Genomic DNA, 22,819 nt, shown 5'->3' on the forward strand with positions numbered 1-22,819 from the left:
GTTGTAACATCCTTTCTGAGTTTCTTTGACTCAGATTGAACCTCCATGACAAACTTATGCATTATTTGAATGTTGTTATGTAAATCTGCATTGTCTTGGAGGAGATATCTGAGATCACTCAGCTTGACCTCTTCAATCTCGTCACACCGCCTGCTGAGTGATTTGATTTTCTTGTTACACTTTTTAGTTAGTGTGTATAAATCACTCAAGGCATTTACCATCTCATTTCTAAGCAAAAGTAGGGGTGTTACCTCATTGTTGTGTACCTCCTGGTCAGTTTCATCAGAGAGGTCAGCTTGCTCAGATTGAGAGTGATCAGCATCATCGGCCATGAAGCATATGTTTGCCGTTTCATTTGCATCAGCTTCGGATGATGTTGACTCATCACTTTCACTCCATGTTGCTACCATTGCCTTCTTGTTTCCCTTCTTATCTCTTTTTAGGTTTGGACAGCTTGACTTGATGTGCCCTGTTTGGTGGCACTCAAAACATGTGACAGACTTGGAGCTGTCCTTCTTATATTTGTCACTAGACTCAGCCTTGTACCTATCACCTTTCTTGTATGGCCTTTTGCTGTTTCTGTCATTTCTTCTGAACAGTTTCTTCATCTTTCTAGTGAACATAGCCATTTCCTCATCATCAGTTGACTCAGCTTCTGTGGAGTCGTCTTTCATCACTAGTGATTTCTGTTTCTTATCTTCGGACTTTTCTTTAGCTTCAAAGTTTTTCATAGAGATCTCATGGGTCAGCAGAGATCCGATCAGCTCATCATAGTTGTAGGTAGTCAAGTCCTGAGCTTCTTCTACAGCTGTTTTCTTTGCTTGCCAGCTCTTAGGTAGACTTCTCAGGATTTTCTTCACCTGTTCCTCTTCAGTGAAGTTCTTTCCAAGTCTTTTGAGCTCATTTATGATGTTGGTGAACCTTGAGTTCATTTCTGAGATGTCTTCGTTTTTGTTCATCTCGAACAGCTCGTAGAGTCTCATATGCTGATTGACTTTGGACTCCTTAACCTTACTGGTGCCTTCATAGGTCACTTCAAGCTTTTTCCAAATCTCCTGTTGTTGAGCGATTTCCGCAAGTGCACGGTATACGCTTGTAGTAATAAAAGATATCGATCCCACAGGGAACGTTTGTCGAACAAAACTTACTTATAATCGGTTAAATTTACTTTTAGGTTTATAATATGGAAAAAATCGTTTAAGCGGTTTTGGTTTTGAAATTGCTAGAATGAGAATTAGATTAGAGTATGAAAACGTTAGAAAATATTCTGATTTAAGAATGAATTTGCAAGATAGGAACGTTCAGTACTTTTTAGAAAAGTAAACAGATGTATTTGTTTGCATTAAGCAAAGAAAACAACTTTAAACTTTGTATGAATTATAAAGATGAAATAAATGACGGAACCTCTAATTAATTGGCTTTGAACATGACAAAACCCTATCCGGGATAATTGCCCTTAATCAAATTAAAACTCTTTCGAGATAATAATTTGCCTAAGTGTTCAACAAAGTTTCCTTGTAAAGATTTTGAATTAAATACGTTTTAATGAAAACACCAGCAGTCACTTTAGTGGATTGGTTACCATAAGTACTGCATAAAAATCTATCGAATATAACGGACTTTATTAGATGAAATATAAATTGATACAAGTTTACAAAGAACATGGAGCATGGAAACATTCGACGGCTTGCAAGTGAACGGGTTGTCAATCCTTTCCTTGGGTTTCGTTAGAGTTTGTCAAGCTCCGGGGCGGATCCTCTACTCAATCTTCTCGTTGAATCTTCGTAATAGAGACTGTGTCGGTCTACTACTAAAATGAAAACTAAACTAGAACAATGTCTAAACGCTACTAAACTTGTTATTATTGAATAAACAATGTGTGTACAGCATATTGCTTTTTACAGAATCGAAATCTAACTTCTGAATCACTTGACTCGGAATTTCTGCATAAATTCTATACTAATCTCTTTTTTCTACATATCTTCAACTCTCCATCAACTCTTTATTTATAGATGTTGAAGAGTCTTGATTGAAGTGTCGTGTCCGTTGTGAAGGATCGTGTCTGTTGCGAAAGGACGTCTTTATCCACCTGAACGATCGCGTTTCGTTGAAAACGAAAGTGTGTAACTAGGCTTCTACAAACTCCTGCTCGTACCGAGAATATTAAATTCTCTACCGAGAATGGGGGAGCATCAATTGGTCTTTAAACGAAGGGAAGGGGAAACTGATGAACGCGTGTCGCGACCGAGAATGTGGGGGCCGCGGTCGCGGCACGGAACGTTTTTCAGTTCTTCTGCTTTCGTTCGCGTCCTTGATTTGGCGTTATTAATTTCTGTTGTCTTCGACTCCTTTTGTAGGGTTTTTCTTCTGTTTTTGAGCTCTTTTCGTTCCTATTTGGATTTTACCAAATATTTATGTACCTTACAAGAAAGAAACATATTCGAGAGTAAAAGCTTTCTAAACAGTTATAAATAGCATAAATTCGTAGCAATATTGATGTAATTAACGATGATATTTTAGGTATATTTTGGGCTTAACACCTATGCTAACTCACAACCTGAAATCTTATTGTATTCTGCAGCATCTAAAGCACAGTGAAGCATATTTATAGCCGAAGCATTATTTTGTAATTTTCTGAGGTCATCCTCTATCCACTCAGCTTCGCTCTTAACAATTTTCTCATTGTTAACAGTTTTATATGGCACATGTGGACTGTTGAGCGATTTCCGCAAGTGCACGGTTTCACTTGTAGTAATAAAAATATCGATCCCACAGGGATACGTTTTTTAACGAAAAACTTATTTTTGAATCTGTTAATTTCGAACTTGTTAGATTTACTATTAAATGTAAATGAAAAGTGAAAATTGGTTTAATTGAATTTAGGAAATTTGTTTAATTGAATTTGTGAACTTTGAGTATTTGAAAATGCTGGAATAAGATTTTATATTTAGAATAAATCGATTGTTAGAAAGGTCTTCTGATTTTAAGGATGAATTTTACAAAACAGGAACATTTAGAACTTTTTAGAAAAACGAATGAATTTATTCATTTGCATTAAGCAAAGAAAACAACTTAAACTTTGTATCAATTATGATGATGAAATAAATGACGGAACCTCTAATTAATTGGCTTTGAACGCGACAAAACCCTTTCGGGATAGTTGCCCTTACTCAAATTAAAACTCTTTCGAGATGATAATTTGCCTAAGTGTTCAACAAAGTTTCCTTGTAATGATTTTGAATTCAAGTGCGTATTAATGAAAACACCAGCCTCACTTATATTGGATTGGTTACCATAAGTGCTGCATAACGATTTGTCGAATAGAACGGACTTTATTAGATGAAATATAAATTGATACAAGTTTACAGAGAATAAGGAGCATCGAGTTCTTCGAGGGCGTGCAAGTGAAGGGCTTGATCGGTTCCGCTTCCTTGGGTTTCCTAAGAGGTTGTCAGGCTCAGGGGCGAACACTCTACTCAATCTTCTCGCTGTAACTTCGTAATAGGGATTCGGTCGGCCACTACCATGATGCAAACTAAAACTGGAACAATGTCTAAACGCTACTGAGTTGTAATTAAACTATAAACAATATGTGTACCTCATCTTGTTTTGTACAGAATCTAATTTCTAACTCTCGAAATGTTTTTACTTAGAACTTCGACATAAGTTCTACGCTCTGATTCTATATCTATATTATAACATTTCACTGCTACTTTTTCTCAACATCAACTCTTTATTTATAGATGTTGAAGGGTTGTGTTTGAAGTGATGTATCCGTTGGTTAAGAGTCGTGTCCGTTGTGAAAGGACGTCTTTATCCACTTGAACGAACGCGTTTCTTGGATTTTCAGCATGTGTTAAATGCTCTTTGTAAATTTTCGGCACTTATCGAGGATGGTAATCCGCGGCCATGAATGACGTAGCATTGAGTTGAGCTTCGGACGAAGGGGAGAAATAGTTAAACCACGCGTGTCGCGGCCGCGGGTTGAGGATCCACTGTCGCGGCCCGGTGATTTTTCTCACTTCTTAGCTTTCATTCGTGTGTTCGACTTGGCGCTTTCGATTTACGTCGTCTTTGACTCCTTTTGTAGGGTTTTTCTTCTGTTTTAGATCCTTTTTCGTTCCTATTTGGATTTTACCAAATATTTACGTACCTTGCAAGAAAGAAAGATATTCGAGAGTAAAAGTAATCTAAACAGATATAAATAACACGAATTTGTAATAAAAATGATGTAAATGTTAATGATATTTTAGGTATATTTTGGGCTTAACAAATCTCCACACTTAATCTTTTGCTAGTCCCGAGCAAAATTTCACTGAATTTATTCCTTAACTAATCTCTTTATGAAAATAAAACATATATCTTTGTGTTTACCTTTTAAATTAGTTAAGCCGAAAAGACTAACTTTGCATGGAAAATTTATACGCAAAATATCAAATTAACTTAGTATAAGTACGATGTATCATTCGTCTTGTATTTCAATGTTTAAATTGAAGTATTCTGGACGATGTAAGCACGCATGTTATTGAGTCTTTCATCTCAAGGCATTTCAAAGCACCAAATTTCCTTTCCCAAACTTGAATTATTATATATGAGTATTAAGTTTAATTTATTTGCTTAGTTACGCCCGTGATAAGGGTGGTCTCGATCGTAACTTTATATGCATTTTATTTGTGTTCGCTTAAGAGGTACCGACCATGCCATGGGTGGACGCAATCGTTACTTTAAACTTTAAACACGCTTAATTTTCTTATTTAAACGTTCCTTTCATACCTCGATTGTGATAAGGGTGGTCGCAATCGTGGCCAAAAGTACGCTTTACTTATTAATTTCTTCCCTTTCATACCTCGACTGTGATAAGGTTGGTGTCAATCGTGGCCAAAAGTTAAGAATACGATTTATTGATTATAACTTGGGAAAAAGAAAATTAGCACATTCATCCTATATTGACTTAAAATTCAATATGTATTATGGTTATAGTTTCCTTAAAAACTTCAATTGGTGTTAATGTAAGACAAAATCAAAACCGAGCTAAAAATTGTTAGTTTAATTTAATGCCTATAAACCTAATTGAAAATTTAAAATAAGATTTATTATATCATGAATTTCATGATATGAAATAGAGATTGAAAATAAAGAATTTATTACTTAAATACATTTATTCGAGACAATTTTTACTTAAAATCGTGTCGAAGATTTGTGAAAAATTTGAAAAATATTACCCGTATAGAAATATTTATTTCTATCGATAAGGATAACCTAAAAATAATCATAAAAATTTTAACTTATGATTAATTTATAAATGTAAAAATGATATTTCATAAAAAATGTTAATTTTTTTCATTTGTTGCAATATACGTTGCATTTTGTATTGTTGAAAACAAACAAGTGTTGCATACATTCATTCATTCATTTGCATACATTCGTTCATTCATTCGTTTGTATAAAAATGATATATGTATATATCTCCTCCCACACTTAAATTGGACCATGTCCTCATTGGTGCAAAAATGGAGATAAAACGTTAAAGATAAAACAAACGGAAAGAAATGAAAGATATAGCAAAGAAAACATGCATCATAAAATTAAATTAAAACTGAAATTGTACGAAACATAAGAAAATAAAAATGTACGAAACTGAAATGAAAACAAGATAAGATAAAAATAAAAGATAAAACCTAAGCATGCGGCGGGGAATCCGGAGGTGTTGGTGAAGTTTCCACATTTCGGCGTCGGAAAAACGAAAGCATCCGATGCCGAGTCGATCTATGCGCACGCCTCAAAGTATTGAGGTTGTCATTCATCACCATGTTGTTCTCCACCAAATCATCAATCCGTAAATTCATTTGTCGATTATTGGCATTGATTTGGTTCAAAATTCTCCTTAAATCCACCGGATCATTATCTTGTGTTGCTTGGGCTTGTGGGGCATCTTCCGCTCCTTCCTCCGCTCCTTCTCCCTCGGTACCTACATTATGAGAACTAGAAGCACCTCCACCCATAGTGCCACGAAGATGAGCAATACGGGTAGCATAAGAAATAAAAACCGGAGGAGCCGCAGAAACCAACAAATGAGCCCGCTCAAGAGCCGCAATGTCCAAAACCGGAACATATCCATGGTAGGTGGACATATTAAAAGTAGCCAATTCATCCCGTGCTCCCAAAACAATAGCGGTTATGAAATTATCGAGAGGGACTTGAGTGGTATGAGCCCTCGAAGCACGATATAAATTGTCAAAAATCATTCCAATGCTATCAACCCGTAAACCCTTGAACAAACAATCCCAAACAAACAAATCCCGGACTTGAATCTTCGAACTCTCAACACGACCAAAAAGTGAAAAACTCAAATACTTGTGAAAGAAGAACACACAATTGTCCTTAATCAACTTGCTTGAAGTGTTTTTAGAATCAAAAGAAGTTTGGTCGGAAAGAGTTTGCCAAAAAGAGTTATTGTCAAAATCCCGAGGCTTATCATAAAAATCACTAGTAGGGAAACCAAACATGTTACCCATAGCCTCATAATCAACGGTATAGGTGACACCATTATTCCGAAAAGAAATTTCAGTCCTCTTTTTGTTCATCGTCAAAGTAACCAAAAATTCAACCACATACTCTTGAATTTGTGGAAAACGCATAGAAGCAAAAGTTTCCCATCCCAAAGTTTCAATAAAAGCAGTAATTCGTGTAGTGAAGTTCAACTTCCTTACCGAATCAAAGTCAAGAAACTGCATATCCACGAACTTACGATTGGCGTTTGAAAAGTGCTTGAAATGTCCAACTTCTTCTTCAGAATGAATGTCGAAATAAGCCCCGCAACTAATCCTTAGGCGATTAGCCTCAGTGACAGCCGGCTTGTGTCCAACACGCTTTGCTCTAGGCATGGTTATGGTGTTTAGGGTTTAGATGAAAAGATGAAAAGAGAGAAAAGCTTGAGGTTGAAGATGAAGTAGAAGTGTTGTATGTAGACTTGAATTGAAAGGGGTAAGTGATTAAAAGGGTAATGATGAAATTGGGAAGAGTAAAAGTGAAGTATTGGGAAGAGGTAAGAGTAGGGAATTGGTTAAAATTGGAGGTGGTGTAAGGTTTGTGTAAGGAATAGGTATATATATAGGGTTTGAAGAGGAAGTTTAATAGGTAGAGTAGGAATAGGAAGAGTAATGAGTATAGTTGGAATAGGAAGAGGTGTAAGTAGAGGAGGAATAGGAAGAGTAATAGGTAGAGGTTGAATAGGAAAAAGGTTGAAAATTAGGCCAAAAATCCAGACTTGGAGTTGCCTTTAACACGCGTGTCGCGGTCGTGGATGTGTATCCGCGGCCGCGGATCGCGTTTTTCAGCCAATTTTTTCTTTGAATTGTTGTGGGAATTTGCTGAAGTTACCGAGAAATACACCATTCGCGGCCGCGGATCGCGTTTTTCAGCCAATTTTTTCTTTGAATTGTTGTGGGAATTTGCTGAAGTTACCGAGAAATACACCATTCGCGGCCGCGAATCGCGTTTGGCAGCGAATTTTTTGTCTGAATTTGGAGTAAATTTGCTGAAGTTACCGAGAATCCATTAATTCTCGGCCGCGGATCACCTCGTGGCTACCCAAATCTGCATATTAACTCCTATTTGTGTAATTTCTTTGATAAATTCTATCCTGAACTCCTTAAAAATGTTATCTGTACTTAAAAACATAAATGTAAAACATTAAATGATAAGAAAAACCAAAGGTTTATCCTTATTAATGGAAAAATAAATGAAAAATGCTTTAATTAATGAATGTTAAATTAAGAATAGGAAAGGTTTGGAACTAAAATTAATTGAAGCATTTATGTGCATGTATTAATGTAAGTTAAATGAATCTTTATTTAAGGAATTGAAACTTAGTTATTAATCATTTAATTAGTAATGAATGGATTAAGTTTGCATTTAATAAGTGCATTAGTTTAGAATTATGGAATTAAATGTTAGTTTAACCAAATAATCAAAAACAGGAAATAATGCAAAAGAGAAAGATTTTTATTGAATAGAAACATATTTACAAACAAACGAAACAAAAGCTATGCTAAAAATTCGTCCCTTTCAATCGGGATTTTCTTAGCCCTATAGCGTTCTATTTTCAACTGCACGAAGGCTTGACGTTCTGGTGCAGAAAGAAAATTTGGTCCTGATCGAAATACTCGTTTCACTAGACCTTCATATTCTAAAAACTCATAGTCTAGCATTGGGAAAGATTCAGCATCAGTCCAAGGAACAGAAATGCTTCCCTTGGTCCCTAGAATTATTCCATATACAATATTCCCGAATCCAACCTTCTTAGCCTTGGATCTAGATGCGGCAACAAGACCCTCCATCAGAATTTTTGAAGAATCAACCACGTTGCCTTGAAATATATCTCCAAGTACATAAAGATCAGATTCTTGGACGACACTACTGAACGTGCGACCGAACAGGCTGTGACTCAGAAACTTATGCAAATATAGCATAGAGTTGGAATAAAAAGACTTATTATAGGCAAGTTTAGGGTTGAAAGGCCAAATGCCGGTGAGCATTCGCCAAATATCAGTGGACGTCATATCTCTTCCATGATGACGTTTGGTAGTATCCTTCAAGGGAAAACCAAACCAAGCATGTAATTCTGGATATCCAAAAGTGAAAGTTTTGCCATCCCGACGAAAACTGAGACGCATCCGACGCTTGTTAACAAAGCGAACCGTACAAAAGAACTCTAATATCCAGTCTCCAATTATAGGAAACTTCATATCAACAAATCTGGTCCATCCTAAACGTTCCATGTAGCGACTCATATCATCTTTAATTCCCAACTGATCGTTAAGAAAGTCATCCATGTATAGCATTCCGACAAAGAATGTGTATCGAAGCTTCAAGAAGCGCCTTCCCTTATCATGATTGAAGATGGGAAAGTTACATCCGTAACGCTCTGATATATCAACATGCTTATTGTGTGAAGTAATAACTTTCTTAGATAAAGTGTTTGAGGAAGTCATGGTGTTTGGAATGATTAAGGAAGAAAGGTTCTGAACTTAATTTCTGGATTGTTGAAATGGTAATAAAATCAGAGATAGTTCTAATAGAGATGAAAAGAAAGTGACAGAAAAATGAACATCTAGAACCTATTTATAAGATCCTAGGACGAAAAGAGGTGTTGTTTTTGAAATGAAAAGGCATGAAACAACCCTTTTAGAAATGAAGAAACTTAACGCTTCGTTTCTGAAGAGTTGCATCTGCTGGAAAAGGGTCAATTTTTGCATAATTTCCCCGTGTCGCGGCCGAGGATGCTGACCCGCGGTCGCGACACGCTAGTTGTCAAAACTCCAAATTTCTGATCCTCTACCGAGAATCCTCATCCTCGGTAAGTTCAGAAATTTTCCTTTCAATTTGAAATCAGAATTCTCAACTGAGAATCTGAAATCCTCTACAAGTCCAGAAATTTTCCTGGCTACTAGTTATACCCAAATTCTCAACTGAGAATTTTAAATTCTCTATAAGTTCAGAAATTCCTTACCTCCTTAAGAATTCTATATATGTGAATTCTCAACTGAGAATTTCAAATTCTCAACTGAGAATCACTGAATTTCTTCTAATTCTCATTAAATTCCTAAAAATTAATTAAAATCATGACTTGTATACATTTTTCTATATCTAAAATTCTAATATAAAATGATATAATCTAAAACAAAACAAAATAATAAATAAAAATAATAAATAATAAAAACTAACTATTAGAAAAATGAAATGATTTATATGTTAGGAAATCTTGTTACGAAATTAGTTTCTATTTCGGAAATATTTTCGTAATAAATTTTGTTAAGTTCCCTACTAGCCCAATATTCTTTGTTGTACCTCAAATGGTTTGGTAACTCTTTAAGTTCTAATTTAGGTGGAATTACGACTGAAGGCGGAACTGGTCCATCTTCTCGAATCAAAGGCTCTTGGTCCTTATCTTCTAATTCTTTACCCATTATAGGTTCTATTATTTCTTCTCTTTGAACAATGTCATTAACACATTCTTCAACTAAATCAAGCTTCATACAAGCGAAATCCTCCATAGGATATTTCATTGCTTGATTCATATCGAACTCGATCTTATCGTCACCTATTCTTAAAACTACTTTTCCTTCCGACACATCAACTAGAGCACGTCCCGTGTTCATGAACGGTCTACCAAAGATTAGCGGACAATTAGCATCATAAGCAAAATCTAAGATAACAAAGTCAGTAGGAAAAATAAATTTGTCAACTTTCACCAAGACGTCCTCAATTATACATATGGTCTTTTAGTGGATTGATCCGCTAATTGCAAAACCATATTGGTACGCTTGATGTCTTCTTCTAAACCTAATTTTTCAAAAATAGACAATGGCATCAAGTTTATACTAGCTCCTAAATCGCAAAGACAACTTGGGAATTCCATATTTCCCAAAGTACACGGAATGGTAAAGCATCCGGGATCTTTGAGTTTAGTAGGTAATTTGCTTGATACTATCGAACTACATTCTTCAGAAAGAGAAATGGATGAAATTCCTTCCCAACTAATCTTTTTTGAAATTAAATCTTTCAAGAATTTTCCATAGTTAGGAATTTGCGTAATTGCATCCATGAATGTTAAATTTATATGCAAATTTTTAAGTTTATCTAAAAATGATAAAAGTTGTTTATCATGGTCCTTATTTCGGACCCTGTGTGGAAAAGGTGGTTTTGGTACAAAAGGTTTTGGATTAGAGTCAATTGGCGTATCTTTTTGTTTTAATGTATCTTCTTTGGATTTTGGTAAATCATTTCCAGGTAAAGTTGAATTTCCGGGCATTTCCGGACCTAAGTAGTTTTTCCCTGAGCGAAGAGTGATAGCCTTAACATGCTCTTTCGGATTTTCTTCCGTTTGGCTGGGAAGACTTCCCTCTTTGCGGGATGGAATTGATTTAGCAAGTTGTCCAATTTGAACCTCCAAATTATGGATGCTAGATGATTGGTTTTTGATAAGCTGATCGAATTTACTTTCGATCCGTTTAAAACCATCGTCTTGATTTCTTACATTTCCATTCATAACATCAATAAATTTGTCGATTTTTGAAGATAAAGTGCTAATCGTATCTCTTGTTTGATTTTGATAATTATTTATCCGATATTGATTAGCATTTGCATTATTATTATTATTACCATCTTTCCAGTTAAAGTTAGGATGATTTCTCCATCCAGGATTATAAGTATTAGAATAAGGATTAGTAGTTTGGTTTTGTCCTTAGAAAAAATTTACCTGTTCTATCTCATTCATACCTTCGTAATCAATGTCTCTCTAGATTGGATCATTAGGATCGCATGGTGCCATAAATTTATCAATTTTGTACGATAAGGCAGAAAATTGAGCTTGTAACATTGCTACAGGATCAAGATTCATTATACCTTTAACCGATGATGTACCTGAGGATGATGGTTTCGCTGTCGGTATATGGCCACGCTCGGCGGGCCACATACTGCTGTTGATTGCCATTTCTTCCAAAAGTTCTCTTGCTTGGGCGGACGTCTTCTTCATAAATAACCCTCCAGCCATAGCGTCTAATGAACCTCTAGTTGTAGGATTTAATCCATTATAGAATGTCTGCATTAAAAGTGCATCTGGCAGTTGGTGGTGTGGGCATAAACGTTGAAGTTCTTTCAAACGTTCCCAAGCTTCATAAAGAGTTTCATTATCATTTTATGTAAAAGATGTCAACTCTTTGATGACTCTTGCGGTTTTTGCTAAGGGAAAATATTTTTGTAAAAATGCTTGGGCTAATTGGTCCCAAGTTTCAAATGTTGCAGCAGGCATAGAAGTTAACCAAATTTTTGCCTTATCCTTCAAAGTGAAAGGAAAGAGGCGAAGTTTGATTGCTTCGGCTGTTACATCAGTAATTTTAAAAGTGTCACAAATTTCTAAGAAATTTGTCAAATGTGCATTAGGGTTTTCGTTAGGTAGTCCATAAAACGTTACGTTGTTTTGCAACATATTAAGCAAAGCAGGCTTAATTTCAAATTGATTTGCGTTTATACAGGGTCTAACTACACTATTAGTTACACCGACCATTCCTGGCCTAGCATAATCCATAAGTGTCGGTGGATCGGCCATAATCTCTGGCTGGTCTACTTTGGTTTTTAAGGGTGTTTTGTCTTTGTTTTTGTTGTTTTTCTTGATTTTCTTAAGTGTTCTTTCAATTTCTGGATCTAAAGGATCTGGTGGCGTGCCCGAATTTCGCAAACTGCGCATGAACTTGAAATTGTTACACGAGCCAAACTACCTTCAAAACAAAATTGAAAACAAGTATGTTATATAACTGAAAATAAATAAAATATAAAAATTGTATAAAAATAATGTATAAACCTATATTCGAAAATAAAATACGAAAAATAAAAATTTTGTCAAAAAATTTTGGCGTATCCCCGGCAACGGCGCTAAAAACTTGTTGAGCGATTTCCGCAAGTGCACGGTTTCGCTTGTAGTAATAAAAATATCGATCCCACAGGGATACGTTTTTTAACGAAAAACTTATTTTTGAATCTGTTAATTTCGAACTTGTTAGATTTACTATTAAATGTAAATGAAAAGTGAAAATTGGTTTAATTGAATTTAGGAAATTTGTTTAATTGAATTTGTGAACTTTGAGTATTTGAAAATGCTGGAATAAGATTTTATATTTAGAATAAATCGATTGTTAGAAAGGTCTTCTGATTTTAAGGATGAATTTTACAAAACAGGAACATTTAGAACTTTTTAGAAAAACGAATGAATTTATTCATTTGCATTAAGCAAAGAAAACAACTTAAACTTTGTATCAATTATGATGATGAAATAAATGACGGAACCTCTAATTAATTGGCTTTGAACGCGACAAAACCCTTTCGGGATAGTTGCCCTTACTCAAATTAAAACTCTTTCGAGATGATAATTTGCCTAAGTGTTCAACAAAGTTTCCTTGTAATGATTTTGAATTCAAGTGCGTATTAATGAAAACACCAGCCTCACTTATATTGGATTGGTTACCATAAGTGTTGCATAACGATTTGTCGAATAGAACGGACTTTATTAGATGAAATATAAATTGATACAAGTTTACAGAGAATAAGGAGCATCGAGTTCTTCGAGGGCGTGCAAGTGAAGGGCTTGATCGGTTCCGCTTCCTTGGGTTTCCTAAGAGGTTGTCAGGCTCAGGGGCGAACACTCTACTCAATCTTCTCGCTGTAACTTCGTAATAGGGATTCGGTCGACCACTACCATGATGCAAACTAAAACTGGAACAATGTCTAAACGCTACTGAGTTGTAATTAAACTATAAACAATATGTGTACCTCATCTTGTTTTGTACAGAATCTAATTTCTAACTCTCGAAATGTTTTTACTTAGAACTTCGACATAAGTTCTACGCTCTGATTCTATATCTATATTATAACATTTCACTACTACTTTTTCTCAACATCAACTCTTTATTTATAGATGTTGAAGGGTTGTGTTTGAAGTGATGTATCCGTTGGTTAAGAGTCGTGTCCGTTGTGAAAGGACGTCTTTATCCACTTGAACGAACGCGTTTCTTGGATTTTCAGCATGTGTTAAATGCTCTTTGTAAATTTTCGGCACTTACCGAGGATGGTAATCCGCGGCCGTGAATGACGTAGCATTGAGTTGAGCTTCGGACGAAGGGGAGAAATAGTTAAACCACGCGTGTCGCGGCCGCGGGTTGAGGATCCACTGTCACGGCCCGATGATTTTTCTCACTTCTTAGCTTTCATTCGTGTCTTCGACTTGGCGCTTTCGATTTACGTCGTCTTTGACTCCTTTTGTAGGGTTTTTCTTCTGTTTTAGATCCTTTTTCGTTCCTATTTGGATTTTACCAAATATTCAGGTACCTTGCAAGAAAGAAAGATATTCGAGAGTAAAAGTAATCTAAACAGATATAAATAACACGAATTTGTAATAAAAATGATGTAAATGTTAATGATATTTTAGGTATATTTTGGGCTTAACATGGACCTTGAACAATTGCAAGCCATGCACTCATGTTTGTGGCTTGAATAAAGTTTTTCATCCTATTCTTCTAGAATGTATAATTAGATCCAAAGAATAGGGGAGGTCTAGTGATTGATAGTCCCTCAGGGAGTATCTGTGTTGTTTGGTTCCCTAGAAGGAAACGAGTGATGTTCTCAGCCATTTATGGGGATCCGCTCAAGATAGTTATATCTTTGAGTAGTGAGCTTAGGCTCTAATACCACTTGTTGGTCCCGTGTGATTAGTTCCAAGGGGGGGGGGGGGTTAGGAACTAATATAACTTTTTTTTTTGTTTAATTGATATGTTGACTTAATTATTTTGCAAGTTTGTCAACTCAGCTTTTGGTCAGCTTGGCCAGATATGCTATAAGACAGCTTTGGCCAGATATTGACTAAGGCTATTTTATTTGTAAGTTAGATATTGACACTCTTGGAGGTCAGCTTCTAACTTAGCACTTGAAATTACTCAGAGTCAACTTTAAACAATTTTATATGCTGAGTAAACTTCACACACAACACATGCACATATATATATTGAGAGAGAGTTTAGAGATTACTCAGTATCACTTATCCTGGTTCGGCCTCTCCGCCTACGTCTAGTCCCCAGAGTCTTCCGGGCTTTTAGAATCCAATACTGAGCTCTTTAAAGGTAGAGCACAAACCAATTACAAGGCAGTTGAATATGCAAGAGTACCTTCCTCTATTCGTCTACTCAACTCCTACTAAGTGCTACAGCCCAGCACCTAGATTTCTCTACCACTGAATGTTTACAGCCAAACACTCAGCACAACACTCTTAATTTTACAATTGATAAACACTTGTTCCTTTTCAAATAAAGAACACTTTAGAATATTACAAGTAATCACTCTAGCATTTACACAAGGAATAGAAGATGGGTGTAAGATCTCTTTTTGTATCTAAGTGCTTTTGTATCTTTTCTCTCTTGTATTTTTCTTTTTTTAGTTCGGCCATGATCCAAGAAGTTTGATTGTCCTTATATAGGAAAATCTGTGATGGATCATTTTGAAATGATTTAGCCGTTGATGTTAAAACGGCTCTTTTAGGGGACAGATTCTGGTCAGCTTCAGACTGTTTCGGCCATTCCCTTTCTCTGCATTCCTTCAGACGTCAGGCTTGTCTTCTTGTGTCTGGCTTGTCTTTTTGTGCCAGTCGTCCTTTACCAATAATCCATTGACCCATACATCTCAGAATGTGTCTTTTGCGTATTTCTAAGGATTCAATTATTGGTTCAGAAGGGCGGTAATCATTGTCTTTTAGCAAACGACTTTTTCATGCTATCCTGAAGAATCACTCAGCTTCTACTGCGTAAATCATTGTCTTTGGCAATTCTTAGGCTAAGTATGTTTTTAGTCAGCTCAGCTTCGTAAGACACTTGTTGTTGTTGTTTCTTATGCTGAGTTGCATTTCGCTTCTCTTTGTTGGACTTTTATGTCTTAGTCTCTTGATGCTAAGATTGATTCCACTCAGCTTGATACTTTAGGCTTCTATGCTGACCTTCATTCCACTTAGCTTGTTTTGTTCATTTCATGCTGACTTCTTGCTGTCTTTCTTTTTATATTTATCTTTATTTATATTCATACTCAACATTGAACAAACGGATTAGTACAATTAAAATAAAGCACTTAAATTTAATTGTCTCTGAATCATGGATGATTTTGTCAAATCAAAATCTTGTGGAAAGGTGTTTCAACAATACAAACCTCTAACAAGGATTTATTACCAATCCAGATATCATTCCAGAAGCTGATAGACTTCCCATTTCCCACAGCCCAACCTATACCAGAGCAAAACTCTGAAAACACAGTATTAAGGAGTTTCCAAAGAAAAGAACAACTAGTAACTCTCTCCTTGGCCCCCCCCCCCCCAAAAAAAATCCTATCTTTTCTATATTTCCCGTATAACAAACGAACCCAAAGAGAGGAAGGAAGTTGCCACATTCTCCAAAGAAGTTTCATCAGTATAACTTTGTTATTGTCCCTAGCTTGTCTTATCCCTAGGCCTCCCATATTTTTCTTTTGACAGACCTCCTTCCAGGGCACAAGGTGGATCTTTTTCCCCTCCGTAGAGTCCCCCCCACAGGAATCGACGATTGATTTTATCAAGATCCTTAAGAACAGGCTCAGGCAGTCTACAGGCTTGCATAATATGATTAGGAGCCCTACAATTGACAGATTGAATCAAAGTAAGGCGCCCTGCAAGGGACATGGATTTAGCTTTCCAACTGGCACATTTGTTATTAGATTTTTCGAGAGTATCTTTAAAGGAGGCTTTAGAAACTCTCTCACTATGGAGGGGAACCCCCAGATATTTGCCCAAAGAGTTAGTCAAAGGAATACCCGAGATATCACTTAGCCTTTTACAAATTCTCTGATTCATGTTTTTAGAACACAACATCCGGGATTTTTGGATATTAAGCTTTTGACCAGATGCGGCGCAAAAACATTTAAGAATATCCATGATTACAACAATTTGCTCCTCACTACCTTTCACAAAGATCATAACATCATCTGCGAAGAACAAATGAGTAATCAGAGGACAGAATTTATTGATCGACACCGGGTGAAACTTGCCATTGCCAACAGCCTCTTGGATAAGGTGGGTCAATCTTTCCATTGCAATAACAAATAAGAAGGGGCTCATAGGATCCCCTTGGCGGATGCCCCGGGAAGGAGTAAACTCCTCCGACATATCTCCATTAATCAAAACCTGAAAAACAGGAGAAGAAATGCAAACCTCTATTAAATTTACCCAATTATCTGGGATACCAGCTCTCTTTAAACTATCCAGAAGAAAACTCCAGTTAAGGCGGTCATAAGCTTTTTCCAGATCCAGCTTCAGAGCCACAATACCCCTCTTCCCCTTTTTAATTTTCATAGAGTGGACCATCTTCTGGGCAATAACTACATTATCCATCATCTGCCTTCCAGGAACAAAGCTGCCTTGATTCTGGCTAATAACATTCGGAAGAATACACCGGAGTCTATTGGCTACAATTTTAGTAACCGCCTAATAGAGTACATTACAAAGACTAATAGGCCTCATCTGTAAGAAAGAAGATGGCTTCTCAACTTTCGGAATCAGGACCAGAAGAGTTTTATTTACCAGCCTAATATCCTCGGATCCACTAAAAACTCCTTTAATAAATCTATAAATACCTTCCTTCACAGTCTCCCAATGTTTATGATAAAAACCTGCAGGAATACCATCAATCCGAGGAGCTTTAGTAGCCCCAATACTAGAGAATGCCTAATCAATCTCTTTCTGGTCAATAGGGTGGAAAGCTTCCAGAACCATATCATCCTCCAATCTGGGAAAAGAAGTCCTAGAAATAGCTTTATCAAGATCCACACTTTCTTCTTTGAATAAATCTTTATAGAAAATAAGGGCCAGGTTACGAATATCCTCGTCCTCATAAACCCGATCTCCATTCAGATCTTTAATAGCCTCAATTCGATTTATCTGCCTCCTAATAATAGTGGAAAGATGGAAATACCTGGTATTGCGATCTCCATCTTTGATCCACTCCTTTCTAGACTTCTGAAACCAAAGTAACTCTTCCTGCCTTAGCACCGCTTCCAACTCCTTCTGAAGAGTTCTAAGAAGACCATCCAAACTATGATCAAACCTAACCTCCAGAATACGTTGAATGCCTTCAATTATGCTCAAAAGTTTATTCTTCCTTCTGATAATATGGCCAAAGATGTTTTTATTCCATCCCACCACATTCCTTCTAAACTCCTCAGAAGCAAGTAAAACATTAGAATGAGGTTGCCAATTATCCTGAATAAAGTTTTTAAACTCAGGGTGAGATTCCCAAGCCATCTGGTACCTAAAAGGTCTATCCCCTCTAGGACGGTGACCCTTCACCAGCTTAACAAGAATAGGGCAGTGATTAGAGTGTTTGAAAGGGAGATTAACCACAGATGCTTCAGGAAATCTGCAAAGGGCTGTAATATTAGCATAAACTTTATCTAACCGAACAAAGGTACAATTACGTTTCCAGGTAAACTTATGACCAGCGGCACCCAGATCCGAGAGCCCACACAAATCCATACTCTGCTTATGGTTGAGACACCGGTTCACATAGTGGTTCCCACCCCCTCTTTGATTGCTCATACGGGCGATATCATTAAAATCACTAGCCACAAACCAAGCCTCTTCCATACTCGTACTCATAGTATACAGAACCTCCCACAACCTTTTACGATTGGCCAAAATAGGATCAGCATAAACAAAAGTAATAAAGAAAGGTTTATTACCCGGATAAACCAACTTGTTGTGAATAAACTGTTTATCCATACTAACAATATCAATATGAACATGATCTGGCTTCCAGAAAAGTCAAATCCCACCAGCCCGGTGATGCTCGTAAAGTATATAGCATTTAATAGGACAAGTGTATCCTATCGCAACAAGTAATATTGTGCTAAGCACGAGATCGAACCACAAAGACTATTTGTTACAACTAGCAAATCTACCTAGAATGATCTAATTGTTTAGAGGGTTGGATAAAGATTTGGGTTTTGTTTAACTAACTAAACAAATCAAAAGCAATAAAGATAACAAAATAAAGTGAACAATTGACAGGGTAGAAGGTGAATTAATGGATGACACAATCTAGGCTGAGGAATCCTTTGATTAAATCCTATGTATGGGTTTAGGGAGTTCAGATTTATGTTTTACCAATGATTTGAAGGTAATTGTCCTAAGTGAAAGACTAATGTGATCAGTATTGTCCTTCCTATTCACAGGCATTCGGGTGACGGCTTGATTAGGCATATACCCTAGGTCATGCAAAGCATTAGGTTTATTGACAATTAAGGCTAAAGCCGTAGCCCAGCCACAAAGCCTCATTCCTAGTGGTCTCTAGCGAAGTCAGATTTACACAAGTTCGGTATAGACGATTCCGTGGTCAGGTTCTCATCTATCTATAATCCTATTTAATGTCAGGGTCATAGGCATTAAGCACATTATATACATAAACAGGCTAGTTGATCATTATCAATGTTCATTCTAGCATAAATCATGTTCCTAACAATTTCTAGGCATTAAGCATGCATAAACTGATCAATCAAAGGTCCTAGATCCCTAATCATACATATTCATACAATCAATTTCATCCCCATCCCAAATTGGATGGGGATTAGTTCATAGACAAACTAATCATAGCAATAGGAAGTAAAGGAATAATGGAAAAACATCTTCAATTGAATATAAAAGCAAAAGATAAGAGAGAGATAGAAATCTAAAACCCATTTTGTCTGATCCGATTACAAAAATAGAAGATCTGGAGCTTCTCCCATCAATTGTTCTTGAATAAGAAATAAAAACTAAAATTAATCTAACCTAGAAAGCTGGAAATCTAATCTAAAAAGCAAAAAGAACTATTCTGAAATTTTAGTCTACATTATGACGACTCCCCCCGAATAATGAAGATTAGCTCCCTATTTATAGAGTTAGGGAGAAACCCTAATGTCTCCGGGGCAAAATGGGCTATTACAAAGTGTTTTAATGGGCTTCAGGCCCAATTCCACGCATTCCAACAAGGGGGAAGGCGCTGGTGCGTCTTTCCCCGCCTCGTCTCGTCGAGACAAGGAGTGTCTCGACGAGACAGGTCCTAAATGGGGCGATTTTGCTCCGGCTTTTATCTGTTTAGGTTCTTGGGCTTCCGAAAAGTGCTCTAATGGTCCCTGATGAATTCCAAAAGTGCTCTGACAGTCCCTGAATAATCCGAAAATGCTCCAATAGGCTTAGGTCTGGTGCGGGAATGCTCAAATAGTCTTGAAAAACCCTGAAAACACCGAAAATGCCATAAATAATGGAAAAATACTAAATTTAACTAAAAACTATCAAATTAATAAAGAAACTTAACTAAAAGCTAATTAAAACAAACTAAATTAATCCTAAAAACCCTACATAAATGGGAGCTATCACCCGACCAGTAGCTTCCGATCTGACACAATTCCAATTTCTAAACTTTCTAACCACCTCATCAGCTTTAATACCACTGACCTTTGTTTCTAACAAAGCAAAACAAGATGAGTTAAACTGTTTAATTAAATCTTTAACATGGATATGGGTAGCCTTGCTAGCCACTCCTCTAACATTCCACATAAACAAATCCATCACAAAGGAAGACTACTGACCACAGGCACCACACCCTAAACCATATACTTACCATGGGCTCCTACGAGCCTAGAGGAGGTACCAGATGGCCCCCTTTTTTCCAAAAATTCCAAGGAACTTTGGTTATTTTTCTGATTACCCTTAGGTTTTTTCATACTCATTTTATTGACACCCATAGGCTTCCCATTTCTATGCTCAACACAGTTTTTCGGGATACTAACCTCTTTGTACTTCTTATTCGCCATTGGGGCAAGAGTTTGGGATTCATCCAGGGCCTCAACCTTAGATTCAAACAGAGGGTTAACAGCCTCCACCTTATTTTCCACCGGCTCAGCAGACTCTAATCCTGGCATGCTTAGCTCCAGTTGCTCGTTTGAAGGGTCAGAGTCTTGAGCATTCTCAATAGAAAGAACCCCAAATCTAGAACCTGAGCTGATGACCTTAGCATTACCAGTACCTTCTTTCTCCTTTAGGCAGGACTTCTCCTTAACCTTAGGACCGGTATGAAGAAGACCATTATCCTTCCTAATGTCAGGAGGACGGTCCTGAACAATAGTCGCACGAGTCCTTCGTCTTCCCGTCCTCTTAGCTACCATCCAGGGACCAAAGTTTCTCCCATCTCCTTGAATTCCCTCTTCTCTCACTCTAACAGTCTCAACTACCTCAGCAGCCTCCTTTACCCTCTTAGGACATCCTTCAAAAGTATGACCAAACATACCACATTCATAACAAATATTATGAATACCTTCATACTCAATTAAGTAAACTGTATTCTGAACACAGAACTTAGACAACAGGGGCTTAGCAAGATCGATATCAATACATACTCTAGCAAACTTACCTCTAACTGCCCCAATGGTAGTTTTATCCACATGGTGAACTCTTCCAACAAGCCCACCAATCTTATTAAGAAAGCTTTCATTATAATATTCAATAGGTAGTCCCGGAAATCTCACCCAAGTAAGAATCCTATTCATAGAATAGTCATGTGGATTAAAGTTAGGGACCCATGGCCTTAAAGCCAGAACATGATTAGAAATAATATATGGACCACCATTAATCACAGCATTGTAGTCCTCTGCCCTAGTAAATTTAATTACATAATAGTCATTTTCTAAGTCAGTAATGGTGACTTTCCCTTTCTTGGCCCACTGTGCCTGGATTCTCTGAGCGAAATAGTTAAAACTAATTCTTTTTCCAAGCACCGTTACAATTAATGAAAGCTTCCATTTAGCCCTGAGGCCACGCTTCTCTATCGAGGAAAGCCGAATCACCGGACATAAAGGGTCATCCTGTTCTCCATCCTCAATATCTGAATCAGAAAAATCCTCCTCCGATTCATTTTCTATAACATCTTCGTCTAACAAAGGCTCCTCCTCAACCACTCCCATAACTGTATCTCTCCACGAGTTTTTACCAAAACCTTGTTCGTTACTATTTTTATTATTATTTTTGTTATTCTCATCACCGATAACCCTATAACCCAAACTCACAACGGAACGGGCCTCCTCAGCTACCGCAGAAACCTCACCGCCCACCACCATGGCACCCCATGCCCCCTGTCCTGCCAGTCCACCCCCCTAGACTATCGCCCCATGGCCTGCCAGTCCGCCCCCTGGATTATCGCCCCCTGGCCTGCCTGTACGCCCCCTAGCCTGCCAGTCCGCCCCCCTGGACAATCGCCCCATCCCCTACCCTTCTCCCACCCCCATCGCCCTCGCTTATCACCTCTACCGCAGGAGACACCGCCCCGTCGGCCCGCTACACACCACCACTCCCCTTCCCTAAACCCTCGCTACCCACCCTACCCACCAGATCCGACCGCTGGAAACCCAACGCACCAGCCGATCCCCTCCCATCTTCCCCCAGCCGATCTCCCTCCTCCCCCCTCCTTCTCCCCATCTGACAAAGGATCCACGCCAAACCCATTCCTCGCCACCCTATCCACCATCCCCGACACCGATCGGCCCCCCCGCGCCGCCTTGCACCCTCTCCGCCGAACGCTCACGCACCCTCACCCGTTCTCTCTCTCGCTCTCTTTCTTTCGCCATTCTCTTTTTAGATTTGTTTTCCTCTAACATTTTGAGATTACATGGAATAACTATTCCATACAAAAAAAAAATTCAACCAAATATAGGAATAACCATCCTTTAGGAATAGTTATTCTATTCCGTGAACCAAACAAGCCGTTAGTGCATTCTTAATTCAATAATTTATTATTAGAGAGTCTCTCTCCTCTTACTATTAGTAAATATATCAATAATTAATAATTTTCTTAAAAAAAATAATTAATAATTTTAATGATAAAATAATAAATAAGGAGCGAAGATAAGGAGTATTGCTGGAGATGATATGTTTAATTATTCATATTATTTTTAGAGAGTGCACTAAGAGTCTCTTACAGATACTTTAAAAGATTAGTTATTAGTTTCTCAATTTTTCATGTTCAACTAAAGCGAGAAAATCATTAGAAGATTGTACAGAGAATTTAGGCGCGGGGGGGGGGGGGGTGTTTGTTTACTTCATTTTTACCTCATGTGTACATTTTTATATTGAAAATGAGTTTTAGGTGTTTGGTTAGGGAAGTCATGTTTGACTTTACATGAAAATGAGCTTTTTCCAAAAGAAGAAAATTACTGCTTTTCCAACAGC

General features: G+C 37.3%; 1 non-coding gene across 1 annotated transcript; it reads left to right on the forward strand.

The window, feature by feature from the left end:
* The first annotated feature begins 11,624 nt into the window (after positions 1-11,624).
* Positions 11,625-11,731, forward strand: LOC136216150 (small nucleolar RNA R71). Its single transcript, XR_010683142.1, has one exon. It is a non-coding gene; the product is annotated as a small nucleolar RNA R71 (small nucleolar RNA).
* The last annotated feature ends 11,088 nt before the right edge of the window (positions 11,732-22,819 follow it).

This window comes from Euphorbia lathyris, chromosome 1, assembly GCF_963576675.1.
Source record: "Euphorbia lathyris chromosome 1, ddEupLath1.1, whole genome shotgun sequence".
Lineage (NCBI taxonomy): Eukaryota > Viridiplantae > Streptophyta > Magnoliopsida > Malpighiales > Euphorbiaceae > Euphorbia > Euphorbia lathyris.